Source organism: Haemaphysalis longicornis, unplaced genomic scaffold, assembly GCF_048455015.1.
Source record: "Haemaphysalis longicornis isolate Haplotype H1 unplaced genomic scaffold, Haemaphysalis longicornis Haplotype H1 scaffold_3, whole genome shotgun sequence".
Classification (NCBI taxonomy): domain Eukaryota; kingdom Metazoa; phylum Arthropoda; class Arachnida; order Ixodida; family Ixodidae; genus Haemaphysalis; species Haemaphysalis longicornis.
The window spans coordinates 135,274,247-135,293,819 of NW_027526335.1; the positions used below are offsets into that span (position 1 = coordinate 135,274,247).

General features: G+C 45.2%; 1 protein-coding gene across 1 annotated transcript in view; it reads right to left on the bottom strand.

Annotated features, from left to right (window-relative positions):
- LOC144175109 (putative G-protein coupled receptor No18) overlaps positions 1-19,573 on the bottom strand; it is a 209,848-nt gene that overhangs the window by 153,380 nt on the left and 36,895 nt on the right. Inside the window, exon 2 of the mRNA XM_077704191.1 lies at positions 101-184. The gene's annotated coding sequence lies outside the window, so the exon portion shown is untranslated. The remainder of the gene's footprint in view (positions 1-100; positions 185-19,573) is intronic.

Genomic DNA, 19,573 nt, shown 5'->3' on the forward strand with positions numbered 1-19,573 from the left:
CACGAAGCACTTTTTGAGGGTTCGGTTGCCGCCACGTACAGTCCATACGCTGCCAGGTTTTAGTTTAAGAGGACAGGCAACAAGAACGAATTCAATTTACCTGACACGATGGCGTCCCACACAGGGTTCACTGTAGGCGCGGGTAATGCTGAGTGCTGTCAGCCCGAATGAAGTGGTTCAGCATCTGCAGGTGAGTACGAAGTCACGTTTAGATTGAATCCTAGGAAAAAAAATAGATGTCTAGAATGTGGCTGACAAAAAAAGTAGGTGTACCAAACAGTGCATTTTTGTCATAGTTGCGTTCTGTAGTAACCACGTGTAATACTGCATGTTTTTTGTTGGGAAGCTGCCTTTTATATGCCCAGTGACGTTTCCTATTCCATCTCCTTGAAAACAGAAATAAAAAAAGCTGCTGCGTACAGTCCGCAGCAGAAAGTCAATTACGGTTCTCCTTCACTTAACGTGAGACTCAATTTTTGCTAACGGGGCTTTCCATTACGGCGCGTAGGACTCTTGGACGGAATCTGCGGCTTCGCTAACTTTGTTGGGGCAACCGCTCTTAGGCCCCGTGTGTAATGAGTAATTTACGTACGGGCTAAGCAGGTTACAACCATTCTCCCGTAACCAGGCGTTTCTGGAGGGAATATCTGGAGTGACGAAGGGAGCGTGGTCGCACTGCCCAACTATTGTTCGCTGAGGCCGAACGAAGGCAAATTGAGGTGGAGTGCGGCGCAGCGAACAAACATGTATGACGCTGGGGAACAGGAACGAAATAACATGCATTTGGGCAGAAATTGGCTGACTTCGGAGCTTCACTGCCCCACTCGAGAAGCAGAAAGAAAACCCTCTCGCGCTACCCTGGGTGCTGTGGAGAACAAAACCGCGTACGGTGGCCATTAAAGCCGACAGAAAGAAATGGGTTTTTCTGTCTGGTGAACGGCCTGCTTCCTTAAACTACCTGATTGCGTCGTTTGCAGTCGCGTGTTCGCTGTCGGGAGCCCATTGGACGCACCGAGCAGCGCACCCGCACGGGAACTGTTGTCCAGCAGTTAACCTCGTTTCGTTGTTTCAGCCCCGCCAAAATAGGCAGCGAAACGGCGTTCGAAACACTATTGCGGCACGCTGTTCGTGGAGAGGCTTTCTGGCTTGACGGGAAAGAAGCGATGCATCAACAAAATCCAGTTTTCCTAATGCTTCGCACGCGCTCTTCCCAAGACCGTTAGTGCAACTATTCCCCAAATGGGGCCGCGTCAACTAAACGCAAGAAATGCACGGCACTAAGTACACGTTTTGTAACAGCAATATTAGACAAGCACTTTTTATATTCTCCCCAACCAATCTTACAGGGTCGGTATGAGTGCGTCCTGGTGAGAAACTGATTCGGTGGTACCGAAAATGGAACGGCTTTGCCATTTGGAACATTTGAAAACACATCAAGGTTTGACGGATTTTGAAGCAGGAATCAATGCTGCTCAGCTACTACCCTTACAGTTCAAGGAGTTATGCCTGCGATCTTAGTTATTAGGTCTGTTAGGGTAAGAGGCACAAGACGGGGAGCAAAACTGTATCCTGACTTGTAGACAACTTTGCTATTGGCAACACGAGCACGAAAAAAAAAAACGACACGTTACGGTCTCAGGCTGGTACATACCCGTGTCTGAGTATGGCCTTAGAAATAAAGCTGTATGATGTATTCGAAGCAAGAAAGAGAAGGCCAGTATAACGGCAGGAAGGAGCATAAAGCAATCAAACGCATCTTATATCATGACAAACCTAAGCGATAACAAAGAAGAAGTTAGAAAACGTACGTGCTGGTATGTAACGACAATATTATAGCCCATTTACGTTTACTTTTGCGGCATGCCACACGGCAAACGAAGCTTCAGAAAGTCACTTGTAATCAGCACTGTAAAAGACTAGGCCGACTACTGCAGACCGTGCGTCCAATCAGAAAACCGCGAAATCTGAAAAAAGGAACGGGTTCCAAGATCCTCCTTCAAACTATAGAGGCGCACTCATGGGACGCTACGTTGCAAATATTTCACCGTTTACCCACATATCTTGAGTTGAAACTTTTCGGCAGTTTTGCCTTCAGGGCATTTCGGCGTTTCGAAAAGGTCATGAAGAGCGTCACAGGTGTGGTTCCCCAAACATTTGCCGTGACAACAACGATAACGATTTCATCCTAAACTTCACACAAATAAAGGAGATAGTGAAAGCATGAGAAAGCCTAGTCACAATACGATTTCTCTATTGTGTCAGATAGTCTTGTCTGCGCGATTGCCGTGGTGGCTGCCAACCGAAGACACCCCCTTTCTTGATTCTATGAATCAAGAAAGAGAAATGAATCAATGATTCTAGTGGGGCATATAGTTCCGTGTGATCGTATCACTTGCATGCCAACATGCAGTTAACCCAATAATAACTCGTTTAGTACTTACCCATAATACGCCACTCCGTTCCATACACGTCACTGAATCGCAAATTGTGAGTTTTTTTTTAATTTTTCTCGCATTTCTTTCAGTTGCGATTTCTTTTTCGTGGCTGTAATGTGGCTGCGTTAATTACAAAATGCTAGTTCTTACCATCTGAACAAAGTTCTGAGTATCTTTATTGCCATTTTTACCCCACACACGGTGTCCGCGTATGTAGCAATCATTGTCACACTTTGCTTTAACTTGCCTCGAAAACGAACAACCTTTTTTATATATGTCCGTTAATGTGCAGTAATAATGGGAGCATCTTAACTTGACAAGCGGAAGTTAACGTCCAACAGTAATAACTATGATGCAAGAGAATGTTCTGGCAGGGGTTGGCTTCGCATTAATTGTCTCCGAGCACACTATCGCAAACCCAGCTAAACCGTAGTGTACGGGGCGGGAGTCACAGCGATACCGCACCGCGGAGAAACGTGTTTGGCCGCAGCTAGGGTGCGCATTCCCGCCGAGATATTTATCGTGGCTAGCGCTCTGCCTATGCACCCTGACAATTAACTTCAGAGTCGAGAGGCGGAAGACTGCTTATACGGGGGGCGGGATGCGCGATAGCGCGTAGAGTCATTATTCATGTTGTCCACCCAGGGGGAATGCAGCACTGAAGAAAAAAAAAAGAACGTGAGTGGGATATGAGCGAGGCTGACACGTCACGTCAGTTCCATATTCCGACTTTGTTCAAAGTTTTTCTGTCGTTCCATGAGGTCAAAAAATATGCATTAATCCCGAGTGACAAATTAGGGCACTGTTGAGCACCACGACGCCTCGCCTTTCGCAGTTTCCAACATGCACCGCCTTACTCTATAGAATTTGTTGAGAAAATTTGAAGACGCAAGTACAGGGCAGCATTTCCAGAAGCCAAGTCTTCACGAACAGGCCTGCGCGGGGATTGATAAGCGTTGTGAAAGAAGACAGAGCCCGCACTTAACTTTCATCGCCGCCTGGAGTAGCCGCGATAATCTCAGACATAACATAGACGGCCGGAAGTTGGCGCATCACACTACCGTGATTTTTGTCACCCTTTGTGTTTATGGATACTTGTTGGTAGATGTTACCGGCGAAGTATTTACAGGTTGAGCAGCAAGAATAATATTCAAAAGTGAGCAAGGTGTTGTTTGGGCGTAGCCGGATAGTGTAGAGCTTGTTACGCACCAACCACCAGTTTGGGTTTAAAAACTATTGTTGGTCCCGGCCTGGTTGCGAATGGAATAAACTCTGCTGTTATTGCCCATCTCACGAGCATAATTTAAATCCGCCCACCATAAAAGGTTATACACCAGAGCGTACACGCTTTGTCAGCTCAAGTTTGAGGTTGGCAAAGCAAAGTAAACAAGCTTGGCTTCGTGGGCATGAAACTGGGATAGCTAGCACGAGGCTGGTAGAAGGATTGGTTTAAAGTAACGTTACTTAAATCCCCCACCATCATCACAATGCCAGATCTTCTCAGAGTCTCGTACAGCTGTCCCAATCGTACATCCTAGCCGCGAGTCAAATGCAATCGTGTACATACAGGAGTTACGCCAGGAACAACAAATAACTTACTGGCCACTGCGAGAAACGAGGAGAGGAAAGGGTAAGAAGTGTAATTGAAGTTCCCGCGTCTCTGTTGACTTCGCTGCATGTGTTCTCAAAAGACAAAAGTCTTTTGCCGCCCATGCCGTGTAAATTACTCTTTTATCTTTTTTGCCCAGCTCCCACGCTCTTTTACTCCGGTCTAGACACCCCCCGATAAGCGCAGTAGAAGTTTGCTCAATTCTATGTTATCGCGGTTCAGTGCTTGCGCGCAGCCTATTGGAACCTTTTGTTTCTGTTTGTCTTGAAAGGCCGCCCCAGGGGGAGCTGCGAACGCATATTGTAACTCTGGGTGAAAACACTTCTTTGGGGCGTACTACTTCGTTTGATACCGCAGAAATCTAGCAGCCACGTATTTCTCATTAAAACAACCCGGCAGATGTCGCTTATGTATTGATGTTTCGCATCAATTTTGCCCCATTTTTTTCTATTTCCTCAACCATATTGAAAAGAATGAACATTGTCACCAGATCGATTAGTTTGAAAGTTTGTCGTATATAAGCGTCTCGTTCAAGAATTCTTTTGACTTTCAGTCAAGCGGCTGTATAGAGAGACAAACAGACAGAAATACTGAGATATCAAAATAGCCCACGTTCAAAAGCCGAGGAAAGACTATCGTTTTAAAAAGGTAAAATGACTTGCGCGGCGCTACAAAAGGCGTCGAAAGAGCACATGCGCATAGGCCTGTGCACGTGAACACACTCACAGAAACACAACCCACCCACAAAGGGTCAGGGCTTGCGTGCGCGTCCAATACACGTGAACACGTATGCACAAACTTGTGAACAAAGAATGGGCACATATGGATGGTGTGGTTGACGCACGGGTGCATGTGAGCCCGAAACAGAACCCACGGGTTCCACTCATGGTAGCGCCTATGTTTACTAAAATGCAAAAACAGGCGTTAACAACAAAATTTATTGTAGGTCACACGTGCTTCTTGTACCAACAAATCCTCCGGGCTCACGTTCATAACGGTTAACCTTACAGCCAATGTTGGTTTATTGCGGTAAACCCTTGATTTTGAACAATCTCTGCGCCTTGGACAACGGTTAACAAACTTTCTCGCAGTTGAAGAAATGTTCATCATTTGGAATGAAATGGCAGGGCATCAGCGAGCTAATCCAAACCAGAAGAACGTGGTTGCTACATGAACATGCCCAACCATATACCGTGCACTGTAAAACTGAAAAACGCTGGCTAGCAAAAAGACGTGTTCACGTGATCACAGAAACAAATTGCTCGGAAAAAAATTCTGTGCTTATTCAAGCACTGCATATAATGCAGTGTATATGAAAACATTGGTGTGCAATGGCCGAACGTTTCCCTTTGGGACATTGGTTATTTTTTTGTCACTGTTTTCTTCCAGTATAAACAATCTCTATACACCCTCTTCATTTTCCCAGCTTAGGCCATCGGCCATTCCTTGTGCAACAAGGTATGTTCCATTGAGTGTAAATTTTCCCGTGTTCGCATTGCTCTTCTGACATGTGTCTGAAAATTGAGCTTCTCTCAGTCTTTTGTTTTGGTTTTGCTTAAAGAAGTTCAAGCCGACAACTTTTCTTTCTGTCTATGTTCTCAACAAGCATCTTTTTGATTCGGTTCTTATAGAGGTGTGTTTATGTTTCCCGTTCTGAAGAGTAATCCGGCGTGTATTTCCCATTAAAAGAACCCTGGTGGTGTCGTTTCTGTACTAATGTCTTCGTTCATGCATGCTTAAGCTTTCCTTTGGGCTGAGCAATGTCTACATGTCCCAGCTATTCGAGCACTTTATCGGCTTGTGACAGCATCGTCTATAATAAACTGAGTGCGCACGCAATATTTCACCTGTTTTTTTTTACTTGAGTCGTCAGCCATCTTGTGGGCCTCCTTTTGTTTATGATGACAGATTTTGCTTGTACAGACTACCGCCGACGTATGGTGCTAACTAAAGCACGGCAAAACATGCTTATCAGCAATTCCAACCTATTAGAACATCCTTAGTCTTTTTGGGAGCCAAGTTAAGTGGCCGTTTTCTGCCGTGTGTATATGACCTGCTGAGTTTGTAGTTGTGTTGACAAATGAAACCAATTAGTAGCGTCGGGTGGCCGTTCCTGTTTGGGAATGTTTCGAAGGCCTTTGGGTTACTCGTAATCGTTTATTCGCACAATATTTCAAAACTAGTTATGGTGAATGGTTCGAATAGTATTGCCATTGCAACGTCTCGTCGCGATTTTCCGCAGGCAAGCGACCACGATTTTTTAGCGAGGCTAGCAGCAAGAGGATCGGCACGGCTGTGAAGGCATGCTGATGAAGGCACGCGCGTCAACACCGGCGACTACGGCTTGAAGCGCCTATGTACTACCTTGCGTTGCAGTAGTGTACGGGTTTTAAAATGTGGATTGCGCGCTATCAACGCGAAAAAAGAGCTATCGCTCATCAAACTGGGTTTAAACTTGTCCATCTTGGGCTCACTTTTTAAACTTTTCCAAGCTTTCTTGGGCTCACTGATGGCGGCCTCGTAATCAGAACGCACTGGAGGAAAGCCAGCATTACACAAGAGGAGGACACGTGAGGATGAATATTATGATGGTGATTATTGTGATTGTGCCAGAACAAAACGCTTCCCGTGTTCCGAATGCGACCTGGGTGGCTCACGTATGACACCGACGTCTATCCAATGGCGCCACCCCAAAACAGTCGACGATTCGGGACGCTCAGCTTTTTCGTGAGGAGTTATTTGCTGTCGTCTGAGCTTGAACTTCGATGTGCACGCAATTTCCATCATGACAATGGACGCTTTGATCGATGATGCTCAAGTGGTTTGCATTTCGATAGGTGACACTTTTTCTTCGATTGCAATGGCGTTTACTTTGGAACGTCGTCATTTCATTTTCGCCCGAAGGAAAGCTTTGCGTTTGAGCCATCGTCGTCGCTAGAGGGTTGGGGTTTCAATCTTTTTAAAAGCATGACATAGAAAGTCTCTAGCAGGAGCCGCAGACAGCTACGCAAGAATGAACCAGCATTTGAGCACGTCAATGCCCGCCCCCCCCCCCCCCATGCATAGCGACCTAAATCCGCACAACGCTTTCGTGGTGTTTAGGGACCGTGCAGAGATTACGTAAGAAATAAGTGTGCTTTGAGTTCCTTCCTGCTGACAACAACCAAAAACGCGAACTCTGGAAATTAACAGGCGTTGTTGCGTCGCCGTATTGCTCGATCTTAACAACTCCCTCTTCCACTACTTGTCTTTTATATACTTAAAAGTAAACTAATGGTATGTATTCGTTTTTGTTACGTTAATAGTGGCTCCAATAACAACAGCAAAAGGTTTCATAAAAATGTGCATTTGATGAATTCCTGGCGCTTGGAGTATTATCTGAAATAATGTATACATGACTAGCAGTTCCTCGCTAACTATCAACGAAACCTTTGGCGGCCCATATGCCAGCTTTACTATAAATGACGCCGAATAACTATAGAGCTTCTTTTGCCGATGAGATGGCGCCACCATGCCATAATTCTGTTTTCAATTTCCTTTTTCGCAGAGCATCCAACCTCAGTGCTCGCCTGAAAACCTTACCGTAGCTGATACTAATGGTACACGAACACAGCTAACACGTGGGCTCAGCGACGTATAGGTTCGGTTCGTTTGATGGCCGATGCCTGTACTCCTGATTGTGGCCCACGAGTGACTGCTGGTGACCAGCATGGCTAGGGACTTAGTAGGGTCTCTCCAGTGCGTTTACTGCTGGTGCTTCACCACTGATGATCCCTCCCCCAGTGATGGTTCGCCATGGGTCAGTCACCAGTGACCCACCAATTGCTCCCTTGGGAGTAAACGCGTGGTCAAGTTGGGTCATGGGTGTATCACTAGTGGCACACCGACGATACACCTGTGCGTCTGCAATGCACCGGCAAATATGACCTCCAGTGGCCCATCAATGACTGCTGAAAAAACTGTTTCGGCTCACTTGGGGACAGACAGACAGACAGACAGACAGACAGACAGACAGACAGACAGACAGACAGACAGACAGACAGACAGACAGACAGACAGACAGACAGACAGACAGACAGACAGACAGACAGACAGACAGACAGACGGGCGGACATACATATAGACAGACGGGCGGACAGACAAACAGACGGGAGGACGCATGACGATCTAATATAAAATGATGATTCAGAGAAGCGGACCATCATTTCTTCACCGGCTAACAAACGTGAAATCTGCAAACTACAGGGACGGCATCCCGGTCCCCGCTAAACCCATCCCTCTTCTCAACTCGTTGTCAGAAGTTAGAACCCCTCTACTATAGAGGAACACTGCTTTCCTATGCCCCACTCTTTGCTAACATAGAGAAATGACAGTACATGTTTTGCCGAAAATTTCTTTCACTTCACGATAACGATAACGACGGCGGCGAGCCACGGTGTCGAAAAATACCGACGTGAGAAACAGGAAAAGCATCACTGAAGAAGAATTTGGGCCTTTTCTGTTCTTTTTCGCTTGCACATCTAAATGGACAATATTAGAGGGTTCTAATTGCACCCCCCAACAGCGTTTAGAGCCAGCTGCGAAGCCAGGAGGCCACAGCACTGCCCCTAACGGCTCGCTGGCGAGACCTGCGCGTGGGTGCCAAGCGCACAGTTTATTAGGGGAGCTCGCGCGTCTAGGTCGCTTCGCCCTAATGACATAGCGTGATTAATGCTTGCCGACGGGAGGACATGGGGAGCAGCAGCTGCAGTGGAGGAGGCTGAGTGAGAAAGGTGCACCAGTACACATTTGGCTCGCAGAAAGGCCAGCCACCGCTGATTTATGGTAGAAATGTTTGAGCCGTATGGCTGGCTGCCAACGATATGCGAAGGCAACGAAGAAAAGCAGAAAAATGGTTGAAGAAGATACAATACTTTTTGAATCTTCCTTTGTTCACCAGGACAAAAGCTATCAATCAGACGGTTGCCATGTAACTATCCCCTCGGTTGTCCCTTATTCTTAACTTTCTATTGTTCACGGGAAGTTAATTACTGGTGTAAGGTGAGAGTGTGCGAAGATATAGCTCTCCGTCGCTAAATTAGGTTACCCTGCTGGTTTCACAAACAAATGGCATAGGCAAGAGACTAGAAGGTAAGGCTGCACACTCTTAACGTTTTAGCGGCACGCACTCAGAGCACTTTTATAATAACCAAACTTTTCTTGAATATTCAGAGAAACGAAGATGTGGCGTATTTACCTTCCCTATTTGTGATCTTTGGAGACTGTTCAACGATGTTCGAGAAGTCGAAGGGTGCATAGGTATTGGGACAGCTCTACTCACCGATAAATAAGGGACAATAAAATAAGGGACAAGATGGTGAGTTCATTGTAGTTCACCTGCAAACTGGGGGCATTTCCACTCGTATCGCTAATCCCTATCAGTGTGTAGCGCCTCCTTCAAATTGACCATGTTGTTTACATTCAGGAATAGCCAATGCCCAAGTACTCTGCCATGAACTATTCACAAAACATTATTTGTGGCCGTGATGGTGGTGCATAATTTGACCCAACCGAAATTTTGGGAATCATCCCTTTTTTTCAGCGGAGCACGGAAAACCGAAACAATATTATTGTCGCATGCCAAGTTTCCATAGAAGAACGCCGAAAAGAAGGTCGTTGTACTGAGCCTTTGACACAAACAAAACAGAAGTAAACCTCGTTCAGCTTGAGAGCCTTTCCTGCAGATCTCGAAACTAAATGCACAGAAGCTCTAGGCTACGATTTCAATGGCTCCCTGCCACCCCACAAGAGGGGCATCCGAAGTTTCCCTGAGCGAAGCGCTAAAACACTCTCTTAGTTTTAGTAAAAACAAGTACCCCAACCGAAATAAAGCAATAGACGTGAATTGTTAGTCTGGTTTTGTTTGAATATTTTAAAAGATGGCAATTCACTAATACGGGGAGGCTTCCCCGCTATCTCGTCGTCGGAGCTGCTACTGATCCCGTGAAAGCACCTCCAACCTCTTTTAACTTGAGATTTAACTGTGACCGCTGCCGATCTTTGCAGCTTGCTGAATATTCTGAAGGAATCTAACTTCCAACGACTGCTGGCAAAGACACAGTAAAAAGGGAATAGCGTTGTGAGGATAATTTCATGTAATATCGGATAGAGCGACAACCCTACGCGGCGAGGACGCTGTATACCTGATGCCAATCATTGTAACAATGCTCGAATGAACGTTCAACTTCGTGGCTAGTGTTTGCAATAAGACTTCTTTAACGATTAGAAAAATACATTTTACGTTCTCGTGGATGAGAATAAAGCTACATGGCCGTTGATAAAGCACAGCAAAAGGCTTTTCCATCCCTTAATAAAGAGCGTTGAGGGAAGCGTTAAATCTTTCTGATATCAAAAATGTCAGAAGTGCGCCAAAAACTTTATAAAAAGTGCGTATAACCTTCGCTTAAATTTTGTCTATTCCATGGTCAGACCTTCGACGGCCCAAATCGCAAACTAAGAACGAATTCATTGGACAATTTTTTCCCCACTTAGTAACCGCATGTAAGAACGATACACATGTACACCGATAGGCGGTTTATGAGATTATGGTGTACAATTGCAATTCTGCTTCATGATCGATGCAGGCATTGTCTTATTAAGAACCGTTTCTTTTTCGCGATTTTCAAAAAACCATTTTACTCAATGGAAGCGAGGTTTGACGCACGCGCCGCGTGTGCAGAGATCTTATCAGAGCTATTCGGTCTACAAACCCGTCTATGGGGAAATGCATTAGCTGGTTTACGGAACGCCATCAGTCGCACTAAGAAAGCTTTCGCTCTAGTAACTTGTACAGTTCTCGAGAGACCCACAGAGGGCTGCGATTACATCAGTTAACTTTACGTGCAGAGCAGTTTATGAGCTCGGCTTGTCGTCTTCGCTCGCTAACGGTCAATGCGACTGCCGGATTAAGGTCCCGTTCTTTAGCACAAAGAAAACTGCAGGTAAACTTCACGCAAAATCTATGCATATAAACGGCAGCTCCTGCGTTCATTTAGTTCGGAATGCTCCTTAAGTCGGTTTTTGCGCTTGTAAGAGAAAACAGGTGCCCCGCGAGAACGAAAATGGCTCTTGGAAATGACGCAGAATGGCTCCAGCCGCGCGAGAAAGAAATGGCCTGTTCGAAATGCAGCAGAACGGCTCCGGCCGCGCAAGAAAAAAAAATGGCACGTACGAAATGCAGCAGAAAGGCTCCAGTCGCGCAAGAAAAAAGTCACGCGTTAGAAATGACGCAAAACAGCTCCAGCATACGAAATTAAAGCAAGCGCAAAATGAACAGAACTCTTGCTGGCGCAGTTTCGAGCAGGGGGCGCGTGAGCACTGCGAATGCGGGAAGTTTGAAATGCATTGGGTGGCAGTAGTGAGCGGAGGACGGCGTTGCAGCCCATTATGGCGAATCACTGCTCTGCACTTCGGACATCTTGCAAATTGAGTGGAACGGCTTTAATTTTTTAAAAGATCAGTCCTCACTATACTCCTCTTACCTCCTTCTTAATCCATAGGACGACGAAAAAGTTTACTCACGCGTCCCTTTTAATGAAGCTGAAAAAACCTCCCCCATCGCTTTCACGAAACCCGCGAACGTTCATGGGAGTCCAATGAAGAATGTCGCTGCACCTGGCTTAAGAATAGCAAGCAGTCTTAACTAGGTCCAAAGCCATTCAAAAGCATTCGTCATATGAAAAAAAAAACTGAGCAAATAAAGCGCCACCTAACTCCTCGCAAATACAGGCGATGAAAGCTAACACTTCGCAGTCTTTCTTCCGCCACACTTTCATCTCCTCGGTCGGTAAAACTTCCTGCTCAAGTTTACTGTTTGCACTAAGATTGCACAACAGCAACCTGCGGACACAAGACGACAGAAAAGCGAATCAAATAAATGGGTGCTCGCAAACTGTGCCGAGATGTCGCTGGGTAACTGTAGCCAAGAACTCCGCGTGGACGCTGGGCTTTTTCGCCGTTGTTTTTACCTGCCCCAGCTCTTGTGCGAGGATGCGTGCCTTGCGTGTTTTCTATGTGGGTACAGGTCAAGTGCACGTTTAGCGACGCCTTCTTCGCAACATAAACAGGCGGTCATCATTTCTCCGGCGCTCGGGGACGCCTACAGACAAGCCCATTTTTGTTCGGGGCGACCGGCCTCTAGGAACATCACCCAAGTCACCCGCAATCCCCGAATGTCGCGCAGAGTCAACATCAGGGAGATGGTGCTTTGCCTCGTCTCTGAAGCGAATAGACCTCCGCGTAGTTCGCTCAGCGGCAAATCCCCCTAAGTGCTCTGGACGGGAGATTTTTGTCCGGCGACGCCGAAAACGGGCATCGCTCGCTAAATATTATTCTTGCGGAGTCTGTCTGCGGCCGCCTAACGGTAAGGTTATGCGGGAAAGAGTGGCGATAGGAATGACGGCTATAGACAGCACGAACGACCGATGTTGCAATCACGTACGAAGCCTACACTTTGGCCTCGGCTGCTGTAGCAGTAATTACTCGTGCGCGGGAGAAAAAATGCGTTCATTACTCGAAATATGACCGAGAACCTTCCCGTGTGCATTCGTGTCTAAAGGCGGAAATAATCACGGCAGCAACAACAATATCACGTGAGGTAACGGTGCGTGAAGCGAAATGACAGCGCAATAATGGTAATAAGGAGGTATCAATTTTGAAAAAGCGGCCTGCGACTAATGCGAGTTTTTGTGCAGACCCTTTTGCTATGAGCATGTAAGCAAACTGTGTCACGCGTGCCTTTTGCAAAGCACCGCGTAGCGAGACCATCAGGCCACAGGAACAGTGCACCTCTCGAAACATCGATCCTGCGCTTACTTCACAGGATAAATTTTTAGCGCTGATGGTAGGAATAGACGGCTGCTTCTGGGACATCTGGAGCCATCAGTGGGACGTTTTGGCTTGTTGTAGATAAAGTTGTCTTTGACGCACATCTGGAGCCATTAGCGGGACGTTTTGGCTTGTTGTAGATAAAGTTGTCTTTGACGCCAGGTGTTTCATCTTGGAGAGAAATATTCGCCGCTGAAAACCTTATAACTAGAGAACGAAACCTTCGGCCCAAAAATTAAGGTTTTGGGAAAGGGATATTGGGGAGTATATAGGAGTCAAAAACTTTAGTTTAAGCATGTATAAGTCAAATTTTTTTTTGCTTTAGCGCTGTGTTTGAGAACAAATTCTTCAATACCAATTATAGCAGTGCAGAAATCTCGTGCTATGGAAAGTAATTTTACTTCCTTCGTGAAAATTTGCCATACAAGAGTCCCCATTTTAATAGAGTTACTTGACATTCGGGCGATTCGGCACTAAAAGAAAGGCTTAAAATTAATGATAAACAACGTGCGACAATGTTTTACGACCTGAACTTATATCAAGAACACTCAGCGTCCACGATGTAATTATATCTTAAATATAAATGTTCCCCCAGATTGTTTGATTGTTTGATTGATTGATTGATTGATTGATTGATTGATTGATTGATTGATTGATTGATTGATTGATTGATTGATTGGTTGATTGATTGATTGATTGATTGATTGATTGATTGATTGATTGATTGATTGATTGATTGATTGATTGATTGTCGGTTTAACGCGACGCCGCTTCACAGACGATGAGGCGCCGTAGTGGAGAGCTCGGGATTCATTTTGACCAATAAGGGATCTTTAAAGTGCCCAGAAATCTTCAACACACGGGCGTTTTTGCCTTTCGCCTCCACCAGAAGTGCGGCCACAGCGGCCAGGAATCGAACACGCAACCTCGTGCTCCGAAGCACAACACCTTAGCCACTGAACCCCCGTGGTGGGTTACGTTCAATTGTATCGCGGTATAGAACAGTCTGCGCCGCGACACTGTTTTCTTCTGCAAAACTGAATAACCCAAAGTTGTCCGTTGTAAAAGTTTTGCACCCTTAGCCGTGTTCCCTGGTGGTAACAACAGGCACTTGTGGAGAAAGTACAATCGGTAAGTGCGCTTTGACGTCAAAATCGATGAGTGACATCAAGAGCGCAGTAAATAGCAATAATTTCGGATAAGAAATTCATTCATCCTGTCCTGCAGAATTTTATGGGCAGCAAAGCTGCTGGAAATAACACCACTCAGTCGGTAGCTAGACTATTCCGACTAGGCTATACGGATTAACAACATTAGACAACATGTCAGATGATTTTCTACTAACCCTTAAAGCTAGATTGTAAATGACCCTGAAAGTTACCTGGCACAGCCGATGGCGGTTGTTGCGACCAGACTGAGGAAGTGGTGGGATGCTCGTTCTATGACCTCTTTTTCTCGTTCCTCATTCGTATTATGCATGCTGTATCTTGGTGTTTGACGATGTCCTCTTGACAGGATGCTGGTTTTGGCGTGACCTTGAAATTTCTGTGTGCTAGATGTTTCCATTGTTTTTGTGTGTTGGAATATTTGAACTTGAGTAGCCCATGTGAGCTTACGTCACGTTCATTCCTTTCTTTGCTTGTTGTAAAGCAAAGCTTTATACCTCTGCGTGCCAATGGTTTCGTTGTGGCGTGCGCCACAAAATACTTCATACCAGGCTGAATAAAAGAATTTACTGGCACGACCAGGCATCGAACCCCGACCCGAATTGAGAAGCGGAGGGTAAGCCTGTCATACTGCTGAAAAAGCTACACAAGCACGAGAAGGGAAGGAAGACGGTGTAATCACCAATGACAGCGGCCGGTCTACCATTTACGCTAATTCAAAGCCCTCGTGTGAAGTGCAAACCGCAAGATGTATTATAACGGCGACTGCTAATAAGACGAAAAATGCAAGTCAACCACGGTGATGTGTGTTCTGTTAATACAATGAAAGGAATCCTAATTTTGACGGTCTACATCTCACCGGATACACCCAAATCTAACATGGAGTCCTACATACGACCGCACTTCTCCTCACTGGCGATGGATCATAACACACCCGTGATTCCTGTCCGGGACTTTAATGTCGATGCCTAAAAAATGCAGAACAAGGGGTTCGTCCAATTCGTGCTGGAAGAGTTTGCAGTCATTCCCTTCACCAGTAGAACACAAGCAACCATGATTCATGAATCTTGCATTTAGTTAACATTAGTAGTACATGTTTCTACGGAGAGACCTGAAAATATCAGTTTGTATCACGCTGATCAAAGAGCAGTTGCGAATGTCGTTTTGAAGTAATAAAGGATTTGGTTAAGTACATTTCCCTTGTCTCTAGTTTACCTATTTATGTACCCACGTGTGATAATTGAGGTGACGTCGCATGGGCAGTTGTTGTAGGTGTCGTAGGCTGCTTTGCCTTCCAACCACATTCAGAGAAAGAATTGGTGCGCATTTTGTCGGCTAAAGTTTTTGCCATTGATACCAGTACACGGCACAACAGAATGACATAGAACGAAACGCTCATGATGACACCCGGTGGCGATGTTGGCTGCGGTTTCCATGCGTTCGGGCCTCTGGCGGCATATTTTAGTTTCTCGGGATAACCTAAGGACGAAATTGCGGCGGCTAAAGCACAGGTTTTCACGGGATTGACCCGACGAGTGTATTTTCCTCGCAAACAGCGGGAGACAAACGCCGAGTTTCCGCCTTCTGAAGCGATAAATGTTGTAGCGGATCAGGCAGTGCAAAAACGACTAAAAATATATATAACACAAAAGGCATTTTTTAGGTGCTAAACAGAGCATATCGACACTAACCTAAAAATATGTGCTTATAGGCACAATAAAGTGTTGGGAAAAGTCTTTCAGGCTTAGTTCACGCTTCTGTGTCAAATCGGTTGGTAGCGGACTGAAGAGAGAAACAGGCATTTTGCCTAAAGTTCCGCTCTCTACTCGTAACACCCAAGCAGCAGCTGCTCTGTCATAATATCAGTAGCAATAAAAGAAATGTGAGTAACAGGAGTGACAAGGTGTCAGCGACAATAAACCCTTTGCTCGGAAGAAGGTTCGCAATCGATCGCTGCATTGGTTGACATTAAATCGGCCATTCACGCCAACCGAAAGTTACGCATCAAAGCTGGCCACGGGAAACGAGAAACCATTCTGAGGAATTCATAGGCCTTGGAAGGTCGCACCAGATTGCCGGGCGGCCGGTAGTCGACTGGCGAAAGAGCATTGAGACACGACTTCGCGATGGCATTTCTTACATCACGCTGCCATACAGTGCTACGATGCCGCCGTAGTAGGAAACCGCAGAAGATAGCCAGAAGAGATCTGGTAGCAACCGTGCGATTTTCTCGTGTGTCGAGAAAGTGAGAGAGAGAGAGACAGAGAGAGAGAGAGGGAAGAAGGGAGGGATAAAATGGTGACACCCAAGATTAGAAGATGGCAGCAACCCGAGAAAAAAAGGGGAATAAGTTGCTGCTTGCTGCCACTTGTGCCGCTTATCAACAGCGCCTGTGGGCCAGTCAAGCTTCTTTAACGTGCACTTTTTTTCATGGTTTCGACCCGTGTATTGCACAGGCAAATAAACTAACGTTCATAGGTTCTTTAGTACGGTACCGAAGGTTTGACCAGTATCCCTATTTTCCTGAGGGCAACCGCGGTCATCCATCACACAATCTAAACAGTGATAGGTGCCCTTACAGACAAAATAAGAGAGAGAGGGGGTTGGCTCCTGCTCTCTCTTTCTCTCTCTCTCTTTCTCACTTTCTCGCTCTCTCTCATATTTCATGTAAGGGGACTTGATCGAAGGTTTCTCTTGACCTACAGTATCTCATTTATCTAATTTAAAAGAAGAAAAACGAGGAAAGGCAAAACTGAAGGTTAAAACACGCTGCCTACATGCGCCCAACGAAGCGTAACGTCGGTGAAACGTTGAAGAGAAGGAAAATGCTTCTTCATCAGTATACGATTATCAGAATTCTTGTAGAATGGTATATTTAACCATTCTTTTAGAATGAAGTACCTTGGCTTAATACATACGAGAACCTCAAAATTTGCTTTCCAGCATTTTTATGTCATTGCGCGCACTGGCCTGACATTTGGATTGGGCCTGCCTATTCCAATTTAATGTTATCTGTAATCAGCGTTACCGATTTAGGACCCATAAAATGAACTGCATCTAAAAAATCACAGTATCCGACGCACTCATTTAAAAACGTTAAGTGACCTTGAATCGAATACGTCGAAGTTAAACTTAGCCGATGAAAGAAACAGGATTGGGGTGAGACATCAATCTGTGTAGCTTGGTTGTAAAACGAAATAACGATAGGTGAATAGCAAGCATTCATGGTGCACCTGATTATCTAAGTGAACTAAAATACCGCTATGTAAAAAAAAAAACCTAACTTCAGAGTATTTCATTAGTTTCGTTTTCTTGCCTGAATAGATTTGAGTCTACCAAAATCTACTTCGGTCCGAAGTCCCGATTGTCAAACTTGTATCGTTTCCGCAATTGCTCGAGGTTGACGGAAATACACGCTTACTTCGTTCACTGCACCGTCGACAGCCCTTGCGTCTTAAACTCCGGGCGTTCAGTCTGTGAACCTCGACGAAAGAGGAAAAAAAGAAGGAAAGCAAGCGGAAGAAGTTGAAGCCCTCGCGTATACGGAAAACGTGACGGGGGAAGGAAGCCACAAAACGTGAGGCGAAATGCCACGGTGCTTAACGGAAACGTGCTTTGGCAGAGAAAAGTCCGCTCGTCTAAGCTTCAGCGCGTTGCTCGCCTTATCACGTTGGGTTTTTATTGCTATCGACGCTTTTGTTTCTTTCAGTTCTTTCGTTGCATTGTTGCTTTAATCCAAGGCTGAATGATGCTCCCAATTCTGCCCTATTTATTTTCGCCGAACGACGTGCTCACTCAGTTTCGAAAGACAAGCTATTCCGTGCCGGCGGTCCTTTGCGCAGAATTAGGCGGCGGTGTTATGTAAAATAACCTCATGCGTTCGAGAACGTGGCCTAAATCTTGAATATAACCTTTAAGGCGATGCAGTTCCAGCCGGGCTTTTTCTAATGACCGATTTCTCTGGCAGAACGTTTGCTCTAAAGCGCCTTCGAACACCAACTCGGCCTCCTGACGATCGTAGTAGAGTGACCCTGAATAAATTTGGCCACGTATATGGTTCTGTACCGTGCCACAGGTTTTTTTGTATATGGGCGCTTTTTAACACGAAATCTTTATATCCTTATGGCTCTTGGCAATTTTCCAGGTGCAAGCCTTTCCTGTTACTTAGACATAGTAGGAGAATAGAGGAGTATGTAGTCGCGCTTGCGGAAATTTCTCGAAGGTTTTATGTTACAGCTTTCCCTCCTGGACATAGGATATCGCGCGGGCTTAGTTCCTGATGAAACACAGCCCCCCTCGTCATGATTTCGGACCCCAATTTGAAAATCGTGACCCCATTGTCTCAGAACTATAATAATAGTATTAACAGCAATATAAGCCGTTATTATTGCTCTTGGTTCAGTTGCTTCCTTACGTTCTCGATAGTCCTTAGGAAAGGGGCTGTCATACAAAGTACCATTTCAGAAGCCGCAAACGGAACGAGCGTAAATAGAAAAACTGCATTACCAATGAAATTCCCTTGTACGTTTGGCCGTTATATCAAAAATTCAAAATTAAATTTAAATTCCGCTTGTTTTGCACTTGAAAACATAGGTGAAAATACAGAGAGCAGGGACCAAAGGCTGATTCTGATGTCAGCTTTGCTGGGTCTCATCGTCCTTTACAAGGCAGTCAGTGAGGGCAATATGCCACAGGTAACATTTGGCACGCCAGACTGACCAGAGGGGGCACAAAAAAAATGTTGCGAACTATAAAAGCAGGACATGAATTACAGAAAGCCGTAGCATAGTAAAATATACTCTTGCATATTTCTTACACATCACTGCAGCAAAAACATGGATAAGAACACGAAAAATAAAAGAATCATGTAGGGTGGAAAGAATTCTAGTAGCCCGAAGTATTGAAGGAAGCGCCAAACACCACATTCATATACAAAGTTAAGGTTAAAAGAAAAATTGCGTAGAAATAGCAAAAAATACAATTGCGAAGAAATTACTATTCCCCTATTTCCCTTATATGCGTCGTCTCTTGTCTTGTAGCAACTTGGGTGCACTATGTTTATATTTTCGTATATATTTGAGTGGCAAAACCTTTTTTGCACCATAAAAGGAGCAATAAATTCTAAAATATATTGTCGGGTGAACCGAGTATTTTGAAAGGACACAAGTTTCTAAAACTAAGTTTATGTCCTTTACTAACGCTACTAACCGTATTCCCACTTATTACTTCTTGAATAATGCGCCACTTGAGCTCACATCTTCTTACAAGTACCTTGGCCTTCACTTTCAGCAGGATCTAACATGGCAGCATCACGTCGAACTTACTCTTGCAAGCACTAACCGTTCGCTTGGGTTGCTAAAACGTAATTTAAATCAGGCTCCATCACAGTTAAAAAAGATTGCTTTCACCACTTTAATTCGCCCTAAATTGGAATATGCTAGCGCCATTTGGGACCCTCATCAAGCCTACATCGTATCAAATATTGAATCCGTGCAAAA